This window comes from Rhinopithecus bieti, unplaced genomic scaffold (genome assembly GCF_001698545.2).
Source record: "Rhinopithecus bieti isolate Rb0 unplaced genomic scaffold, ASM169854v2 scaffold_6513, whole genome shotgun sequence".
Lineage (NCBI taxonomy): Eukaryota > Metazoa > Chordata > Mammalia > Primates > Cercopithecidae > Rhinopithecus > Rhinopithecus bieti.
The window spans coordinates 280415-291655 of record NW_016805931.1 but is presented as its reverse complement, the minus strand read 5'-3'; the positions used below and the strand labels follow the sequence as shown (position 1 = coordinate 291655).

At 36.9% G+C, this 11241-nt stretch overlaps 1 pseudogene; it reads right to left on the bottom strand.

The window, feature by feature from the left end:
• Positions 1–2374: 2374 nt before the first annotated feature.
• On the bottom strand, positions 2375–7367 carry LOC108530955 (TAR DNA-binding protein 43-like; annotated as a pseudogene).
• Between the last annotated feature and the right edge of the window lie 3874 nt (positions 7368–11241).

Genomic DNA, 11241 nt, shown 5'->3' with positions numbered 1-11241 from the left:
ATGATATTTATAAGTCAATGATGCTAAGATACTCATTGCTACTTGTACACTGTTGCTTCTACATTTTACCAGCAAAGTATTTACAGTTTATCTGTAGATCATCTATAAACTATCTATCTCTCAATTTCTCTATTTATCTATCAAGTAGGTTTACATTATATGTTTATAAATGCACATATACATTTATATAATTATTTCCAGGTTATACATACACTTAAGGATCTATGTTTAAAGCCAGGAATTCTCATAATTCCAAACCAACATCTCAGAGTTTGTTCTGATTTTTCTCCTTTATAAAACAATTTGCACCTCCCCTTCCCAATGGTGAGAAATCCACATATTATTATCTTCAATAATGTTACTCATTTGCTCAAACTCACACTATGCAGCAATTTTATGATTGCTAAACAATATTGCAGAGAGTATCAAACTTACAGTAATATTTGCTTTTAGTCATTTTACATTTAGGTATTTGCTTATGACTTAGTATTCCTTTACATGTATACTTTTTTCTTGAGCAACATGGGTTTGAAATGTACAGGACAATTTATGCATGGATTTCCTTCTGCCTTTGCCACATCTGAGACAAGACCAAACCTTCTAGTCTTCCTCCTCGCCTACTCAGTGTGAAGATGATGAGGAGGAAGACCTTTAGGATGATCTGCTTCAACTTGATAAACAGTAAATAATATATTTTTTTCTTTTTTATGATTTTCTTTTTTTATTTTTATAGCAACATTTCTATAGCTTACTTAATTGTAAGAATACAGTTAATGCATATTACATATAAAATACAAAATCTGTGTTAATTGACTTCATTGTTTTCAATGAGGCTTCTGGTGATCAGCAGGCTATTAGCAGTTAAGCTTTTGGGAAATCAAAAGTTATGTGTGGGTTTTTGACTACATAAGTTCAGCAACCCTAATACCCACGTTGTTCAAGGTTCAACTCTAGTTGGATGCACTTTATTTCTTATTAGCACTTATATATGTTAAGTGTAATGCACAGATCTTCAGTGTGCTCTTAGATGAAGTTTGAAATGCTCATTTTTCTGTGTAACCCATACTCAATAAAATTCAGTTCATAACAATATAAAATGTTACCTCTGTATATAAAAGAAATATCTCCACTCCAATGTTTATTGCAGCACTATTCACAATAGACACAATATGGAATAAAACAAAGTGTCCATCAGTGGATAAATGGAAAAAGAAAATATGGTTCATATGCACAATGAAATATTATTCAGCTAAAAAGAAGGAAATCCTGTCATTTGCAGCAACATGGATGGAACTGGAAGACATTATGTTCAGTAAAATAATGCAGGCACACACGGAGACAAATATCACATATTTTCACTCACATATGGGAGCTAAAACAATTAACCTTATGGAGGCAGGAAGTAGAACGATGGTTACCAGAAGCCAGGAAGGGTAATGGGAAAAGGGTATAAAGAGGGGTTAGTTAATGACTAAGAAATATACAGGGAAATAAAAAGAACCATATCTAGTGTTTTATAGCACAATAGGATATCCACAGTTAACAACAATTTATTGTATACATCAAAAGAACTAGAGAAGCAAAATGGGAATGTTCCCAACACAAATAAATGATAAATATTTGAGGTGGTGGATATCCCAATTACCCTAATTTAATTATTACACATAAGATTGTATCAAAATATCACATGTACCCCCCAAAATGTAGAACTATTATGTATCCATAAATATTTTATTTCTTATTTAAATCAGTTTTATTTAAGAATTTTCAACATTGACAGTTCTTATAAAAAGCATTCAAGCACGGGACACAGAACTGCAGCAAGCACCAATATTATAGGTAGCTAACAGACATTAGAACTTCAACCCTTTTTTGAGATGCCTGACCTCACTCACGAATTCAACTTCCAAGTACTCCTGCAAAGCACACAAACTCAGTCCATGTTCTCAGTGTTCTCCCAACAGCTTCAGTTCGCATTAACAAAATTACATATCAGTAATAGAAAGGAACACACACCATATAGCATTCACAGAACTTGACAAAGCGGTAGGGGGAATACGCGTATGGTTTCACTTATCGCATTTAACTAATGTGGTTTATATAAGAACAAAAGTCACTTTAAGTTTAAGTTTCACTTAAAGTTTTCCAACAGATGTGGATGTCCTTTGAACACAAAACATTTTCATACATTATTTGCTATCATTGCTTTCTGCACACTCTCTCAAAAAAGCCACAAGTTAGAGATACATATCTCACCAAGTTAAAAAGTATCCATTATGCTCCACTAAGTCTTTGCATGTGCTCTCCTTTTCTGGCTCATACTAGCTTTTCATGCCTTGGCATCACCATCAATCACACACAAAGTTGCAAACCTTCAAAAAGCTTTCTGCTTCCATGTCAGAGCCTTGCATCCATAGCATTGATACAACTCCATGAAATAAACAGTAATGGTTAAAAATGGGGCACCCACTGTCAAAGATCCAGCCTGTGATGCATGATGACAAATTATTGAATGAGAAAGCGTGTAAACAGAAGTATACCTATGGCAAAAAATGTACAGTACTACCTTCAATGAAGTACTTCTTCCAGAAACATTTGAAATGAGATTAACTGCAGAGATTAAATGAAGGCTTCATATTGAACTTTTGTATATGAGGGTGTAATGGTTCATTTTCATGCGGCTGATAAAGACATACCCAAGTGTGGGTAATTTATAAAAAGATATTTAATGGACAGTTCCACAGGGCTGAGGATGCCTCACAACCATGGCAAAAGGCAAAAGACACTTCTTACATGGTGGGCAGCAAGAGAGACCGAAACCAAGCAAAAGAGTTTTCCCCTTATAAAACCCTTAGATCGAGTGAGACATATTCACTACCTCCACAACACGATGGGGAAAACTGCCCTGTGATTCAATTATCTCCCACTGGGTCCTGCCCACAACATGTAGGAATTATGGGAGCTACAGTTCAAGGTGAGACTTAGTAGGAGACACAGTCAAACCATATCATTCCACATCTTGCCTTTCTCAAATCTCATGTTCTTAAATTTCAAAACCAATCATGCTTTCCCAACAGTCCTCCAAAGTCTTCACTAATTTCAGCATTACCTTAAAAGTCCACAGTCCAAAGTCTCATCCAAGGCAAGGCAAGTCCCTTTGACCTATGAGCCTGTAAAATCAAAAGCAAGTTAGTTACTTCCCACATACAATGGAGTACAGGCATTTGGATAAATATACCCACGCCAAATTGGAAAAATGGGCCAAATCAAAGTGACTAAAGGCCACATGCAAGCCCAAAATCCAACAGGGCAGTCAAATATTAAAGCTCCAAAATGATCTCCTTTGACTCCATGTCTCACATTCAGGTCAAGCTGATGCAAAAGGTGGGTTCACATAGTCTTGTTCAGCTCTATCCCTGTGGCTTTGCAGGGTACAGCCTCCCTCCAGGCTGCTTTCACAGGCTGGCATTGAGTGTCTGTGGCTTTTTCAGGGGCACAATGCAAGCTGTCAGTGGATCTACCATTATGGGGTCTGGAGAATGGTGGGCCTCTCCTCACAGCTCTACTAGGCAGTGCCCCAGCAGGCACTCAATGTGGGACTCCCTCCCACATTTCCTTTCCACACTGCCCTAGCAGAGGTTCTCGTCGCCCAGGCTGGAATGCAGTGGCCTGATCTCAGCTCACTGAAAGCTCCACCTCCTGGGTTCACGCCATTCTCCTGCCTCAGCCTCCCAAGTAGCTGGGACTACAGGTGCCTGCCGCCACACCTGGCTATTTTTTTTGTATTTTTTAGTAGGGACGGGGTTTCAACGTGTTAGCCAGGATGGTCTCGATCTCTGGACCTCGTGATCCATCCACCTCTGCCTCCCAAAGTGCTGGGATTACAGGCATGAGCCACCACGCCCGGCCAGCTCTTCCTCTCTTTTTTTTTTTTTTTAAAGAAAATGTTAAAATACTGGTCAATATGCTCCACATTAGACAAACCAAATTTGAAAGTTTTAGTACATATGTATTTTATGTATACTTACCATGAGTTTAGAAAAATTTGTAATCCCACCATTCTATCCCAACAAACCATAACTCCCATGTCTGCATTTTTCAGCCAGAAGGCTTAGAATCCATGCTTGAGCTGAAGTCTCAATTAAAACCACTGCCTGAGCCTGTAGTTCATTCATAGAACCCTCCATGTTCTACCTTGGTTGTTTCTCAGGTCTGCTCCACTCCCACTACAGTTACTAAACCTCTCTGATTCCCAAAGATACCTGGATTACCACCAAATCTTCCACCTCTTTCTGTCTACTGATATTGTGCTTACACTTGCATTGGATATATGTATGCTGATTCCCTTAATAATCAAGTCCTCTCCACAGAGACTGCACAAGCTAATCATCTGCAATGTAAGAAAGGCAAAGTCCCTGAATGGTTTGGGAATGAAGACATCTATCACGTCTCTGCAATGACAAAAGAACTGCTGAAGTTTATCAGAATTCATCTTCTGTGTACAACACCTAACAAACATATTTTTGCTTCTCAAAATCTCATTCAGGGTTTGCTTAGAATTAGGAAGCGTACAGCCACCCATCATTTATCTGTCTTATGTTGCTGTGACATTCTTTCACCTGGGTTTCATATTTTATAAAATGAACAAAGCCAAGTCCCTTTGAATAGCCAGTTCTGACATCCTTCTTGACCTGCACCATAAGAATTTCTCTGAAGGTACTGCAATATTCTTTCAGATCCTGTTCAATTGTTTTCCATGGGAGACCCAACACTGTTAAAGCAGATGTTTTCAGGACTGCTCTTTTCACTTTTATGGCTAATAAAATATCTGTTTTATCCCTTTTTCTGTAGTTATCTACAGAATAGTTGACAACATATATCAAATTTCCCCAGCCAGCATTGGGGGCATGCAGAATTCCTTATGAGAGCCCCACCCCTGCAGCAAACATCTGCTTGGATGTCCATGTGTTTCCATACATTCTCTGAAATCTAAGCAGAGGTTCCCAAACCCCAATTCTTGGCTTCTGTGTACCCGCAGGCTCAACACCACATGGAAGCTGACAAGGCTTGTGACTTGCACCCTCTGAAGCCTCGGCCGGAGCTGTACCTTAGCCCCCTTTAGCCATGGCTAGAGTGGCTGGGATGCAGGGCACCAAGTCCATAGTCTGTACACAGCAGGGGGGGTCCTGGGCCCAGCTCACAAAACCATTCTTTTTTCTCCTAGGCCTCTGGGCCTATTATGGGAGGGGCTGCCACAAATAGCTCTTACATGCCCTGGAGACATTTTTCTCATTGTCTTATTGATTAACATTTGGCACCTCGTTGCTTATGCAAATTTCTTCAGGAGACTTGAATGTTTCCTTAGAAAATGGGTGCTCCTTTTCTATTGCATGGTCAGGCTGCAAATTTTCCAAATGTTTATACTCTATTTCTCTTTTAAAGCTGAATGCTTTTAACAGAACCCAAGTTATCTCTTGAATGCTTTGGCACTTAGAAATTTCTTCTGCCAGATAGTCTAAGTCATCTCCCTCAAGTTCAAAGTTTCACAAATCTCTAGGGCAGAGGCAAAATGCCACCAGTTTCTTTGCTAAAATATAGCAAGTCACCGTTACTCCACTTCCCGAGAAGTTCCTCATCTCCATCTGAGACCACCTCAGCCTGGATTTTATTGTCCATCTCATTATTAGTATTTTAGTCAAAGCCATTCAACAAGTCTCTAGGAAATTCCAAACTCTCTTCTGTTTTCTTGTCTTCTTCTGAGTCCTCCAAACTGTTTCAATCTCTGCCTGTTACCCAGTTCCAAAGTCACTGTAACAGATTTGGGTATCTTCACAGAAGCACCCCACTCTACTGGTACCAATTTACTGTATTAATCTGTTTTCAGGCTGCTGATAAAGACATACCCAAGACTGAGTATTTTAAAAATAAAGAAAAAGTAGTTTAATGGACTCACAGTTCCATGTGGCTGGAGAGGTCTCACAATCATGGCAGAAGGCTAAAGGCACTTCTTACCTGGCAGTAGCAAGAGAGAATGAAAACAAGCAAAAGGGATTTCCCCTTATAAAACCATCACATCTGGTGAGACTTGTTCATTACTTTGAGAACAGTATGGGGAAACTGCCCCATGATTCAGTTATCTCCCACTGGGTCCCTCCTACAACATGTGGAAATTGTGGAAGCTACAATTCAAGATGAGACAGAGTCTCAAAAAAAAAAAAAAAGAAGAAGAGCTAATGGGATTTTATAAGTTTTGTTACATGAAGGGTTGAAATATTGAGTGGTTGAAAGTGAACTGCTGTTAGCCTAATTTGACAAATCAATAATATACAATTGATATCAAAAGGATTCCTCTATAATATTTTATCCCTGGACATGTCAGCAGACACCCCTAATACCCTGGGACACTGGAATCCTGTAGGGAAGCCCACATGCCCCTGGAAACTGAACTGTAACCGTGGGCAGCAGCACCGTTCCATAGCCTTCTGATGGTATTTCAATAGGCTCATAATTCTCATCTCTGGTTACCTGAATACGTGTACATATTTTTTTATTTTTCTGCTAGGCCACTGCTAGGAAGCCCAGTAGGGTCACTGAAGCAGCTATAGATCCAAGAGAAGCCCAGCTACTTCTTCTTTCTCACAAAATGGCCCATAAAAATTTTGAACCATTTGAACCATGTCCCCCCTGCCCTTCCTTACCAACCCATGCTCATATACTTCAGAAGCATACCATATGGAATCTTCTGGTTCCAACTTTTTTAACCAAGCCTAAAATTTGGAATATTCATTCATGTTATGAAGGGTATCAAAATTTGTATCTTTTAGCAAATAAAATAGTCAATTGTCTGAATCTACCACATATTTTCATCTCCTCTCATGGTGTATAATATAATATTTATTTGGATAAATTACATTCAAAGACATATTTTGAGTTCAGTGTAACATTTTACTTTTAAAGAATATCCCAGTAAACACCTTGAAATAAATACAGTTAAGTTGTGTAAAAGTTCTCTTAAAAGAGTGGTGGTATATAAACTATTCAGAAAGTAATAGATTATTTTATTCTTGAAACAAATAAACTATTGTACTTAATACTATATTCTTTAATGTTATGTTTTATTCACAGTGTGGCTTCATATTAAGAATTTCTCTACTCAAATTAAGAAGGGAATTAATTTATGTTAATATTAAAATGCATCAATATTTCATTTTGTTAAAGGGAAATTCACTAACATTAACAGCCAAAGCAGGTGAATTATTCCATGATTGACACATTTTTGTACTAATCAGATTATCATTGGGTCATTCAGCACCTCTCACTTTCGAGCTTACGTGCATACTTCCATGAAGGCACCTGAGGAATTTCATATTGGGAATACTTTGGCTAGTTTTATCAGAAAAAAATATATTAAGCTGTTTACTCTTATTTGTTTACTATTTTTACTCATTTGCTTATCAGTTCTCTGCATATTGCTTCACACAATTTGATGCAAAATTGCAAAGTGGTGAGTTGTGCTTCTCTGTCTTTTAATGTCTGCTTAAATCCTTTTAAAGGGATTTGGTTACTATCATTGCTGAATTATTTCTGCTAAAATCATACTTTCAGCTTGCTAAATAGGACTTTTCTACTTGGATTTTTCTCTCTGTGTGTGTGTGTGTGTGTGTGTGTATGTATGTGTGTGTTTAGGCAAATCATATGTAATAATTTATATTCAGTCTTCCTAATACAATTTCACTTGTCTTTTTAAAAAACTCATTCTACAAGAAAATAAATCAAGTATTGAGCTGTGTCCAGTTAAGTACAAGAAGGCCCATTCTCCATCAAACTTTCTAATTCTATATTTTACTTCTACCTTCTCTTTAACAGGGGTAGATGATTTTAAATTATGAATTTATTACTAATTATTCATATAATTAACAATATTATAATCTATATAGTCAAAGTCTTTTGGATATTTGGTGGCTATACATATTATTTGAGTGGATATTTTATTTTACTTTTAAACTCTTTCATTGAGGTATGATTGAAATCCAAAAAGCCATACAGCCATATATATTTAATTTATACAACTTGATGAGTCCAGAGATAAGTATAAACCTATGAAACCATGACCCAAATCTATGCCATAAACATATCTATCATCTGTTTACACCCTGTTTATTTATTGCTATTATTATTTTGTGTGTGATTAGAATACTTAAGATCCACAGTCTTAGTAACCTTTATATATACAATACAATATTGTCAACTATAGACACTATGCTTCATAGTAGACCTTAAGGATTTATTCATCTTGCATAAGTGAAACTTTGTACTCTTTATATAATATTACCCTATTTCCTTCTCCTTCCACCTGCTTCCACCCTCTGGCAGTCACCTTTCTATTATATGCATCTATTTGTTTGAGTATTTCAAATTTATCATAGAAGTGGCATCATGTGGTATTTGTTTTACCATTACTGGTTTATTTTACTTAGCATGATGTCTTGAAGTTCATCCATGTTGTCACAAATGGCAGGATTTCCTGCATTTATAACGCTGAAAAATATTCCACTCTACATATTTACCAAATTTTCCGTATCCATACTTCTGCCGTGAACATTTATGTTGCTTCCATATCTTTTTTATGTAAATAATGCTATAATTAATATGGGAGTACAGATACCTCTTTGAGATTCTGGTTTTAGTTTCCTTGAATACACACCCAGAAGCAGAATTATTAGATCATATGGTAGTTCTATTTTTAATTTTTTGAGGAACTCCATACTCTTTTCCACAGAAGTTTCAACATTTTGTATTTCCAACAACAGTGTAAATGGTTTGACTTTCTTCATATCTTTGATAACACTATTTTGATACTAGCTATTCTAATGAGTGTGAGACGAGAGCTCGTTGTGCAATTGATTTACATTTCCCCAGTGATTAGTGATAGGGAGCATCTTTTTATATAACTGTTGGTCATTCTATATTTTCTCTGAAGTAATATCTATTCAAGCCCTTCGCCCATTTTTAAACCAGGTTGGTTGTTTGTTTTCTATGAAGTTGTAGAGAAGTGTCTTATATATTTTGACTGTTAATCCTGTATCAAACATATGGTTTGCAAATATTTTTTTCCCATTTCATGTTTTTCTTTTTCTTCTGTTGATTGTTTCCTTTGCTGTAGGGAAGCTTTTAGTCTGATATATCCCCACTCACCTATTTTTGCTTTTATTGCTTGTGCTTTTGGTGTCATATTCATAAATCATCGTAGGGCCAATGTTAAGAAGTTTTTCCCCTGTGTTTTCTTCTAGGAGCTTTATGTTTAAGCGTTATGTTTAAGTCTTTAATCCATTTTTAGTTAAATTTTATGTACAGTGTAAGACAGGAGTTCAGTTTTATTCTTTTGCATGTGGAGACCCACTTTTCCCAACATTTATTGAAGAGACTATCTTTACCTTTTGTGTATCCTTGGTACCCTGACCAAAGATTAGTTGACTGTATGTGTGTGTTTATTTCTGAGCCCTCTATTCTGTTCCCTACTATGTGCCTGTCTTTCTGTATTTATGCCAGTATTATTCTGTTTTAATTGCTGATGCTCACTCTCTCATAGTACCGGAAATCCTAGCCAAAATAAATAGACAATAAAAGAAATAAAATGCATCCAAATAAGCAAGAAAAACTAAATTATCTATGCTTGCAGATGACAAGATTTTATACGTAGAAAATACTAAAGATGCGCACACACACACACACACACACAAACCTGTTAGAACTAATAAATGATTTCCATAAACTTACAGGAAACAAAATCAACATATGAAAATTAGTTGCATTTCTGTACAATATCAATGAACATCTAAAAAGAAAATTATGAAAAATTTCCACTTACAATAAAATAATATTGTACAAAATTATTACAAAATCATTCTTAGAAATGTTTACCAATGCCCCAAAACACATATTCTATTTCCCTCTGAAATTTGGGGGATTATTCATGAACTCTGGGGTCACCAAGGCCAACCCTTCCATCTATTCACCATCCTTATGAATATGAAACCCATTGAGATGATAGAAGCATAGAAACTGGAGAAATAAACAATGAGTTAGCTCTTATATTAGTCTAGATAGACCATTATAAAATCAATACCTAACATTCAGAAATTTTATGAAATAGAAATATCTCACTTGAGCCTCAGTCCCATACAGTTTGGAGAGTTTTCAGGACATAGCCACTTAGTGATCTTGACTCCTTTTCTCATGTGATTATTTCACTTGTGGAGCTTCCTCCTTCTACGTGTTTAACCTGCAGATAGGGAGAGTGTTTAGGGACGAGCACTACAGACTACTTTGGGGCCCAGAAATGCCGTATATTACTTCCCATATCCTTTGGGACAGAATTTAGTCACATGATATTCTGATACAAATGTATCTAGTAACAGAAAAACTTCAACACCTTATTATTGGGGAAGACAGTAACAAAAATCTTTAGATTTTCTACACATAGCATGAAACTACATAAAGTCATATTTTTATAGCCCTTTAACGTGTCAAAAGTAAATGTTTAACACTGACTGTCCGAATAGTATGAATATTAAAGCACATTAATCCCTTTTTTATGGTTAAATGCTTCCATTGATATTTGATAGATGAGGTTCGTATGAGTTACATAAATTATCTGTTAGCACAGACATAGGTCTGAAGCCAGAGTTCAAATATTTGAATCGATTATTGAAAATGCTTTGAAGGCATTTTTCTCCCTCATCAAGCCACTAAGACAATATACCACTTTTCTGACTGCATCATTTAAAATAAAATATGTCAATAAGAAAAGTAAAATTTTGGAGGGGCAGAGTCAAGATGGCTGAATAGAAACAGTTCTGGACTGCAGCTCCCAGCAAGACCAATACAGAAAGCAGGCAATTTCTGCATTTCCAACTGAGGTACCCAGTTCATCTCATTGGGACTGGTTAAGCAGTGGGTGCAACCCACGGAAAGTGAGCAGAAGCAGGGTGGGCTGTCACTTCACCTGGGACGTGCAGGGTGCCAGAGGACTTCCCTCCCCAAGCCAAGGGGAGCAGTGAGGGACTGCACTACCCACCCAGAGTACTACACTTTTCCCATGGATTTTTGCAATCCGCAGATCAGGGGATTCCCTCGTGAGCCTACACCACCAGGGCCCTGGGTTTCAATCACAAACTTGTCCTTTTTTATGGCTGCATAGTATTCCATGGTGTATATGTGCCACATTTTCTTAATCCAGTC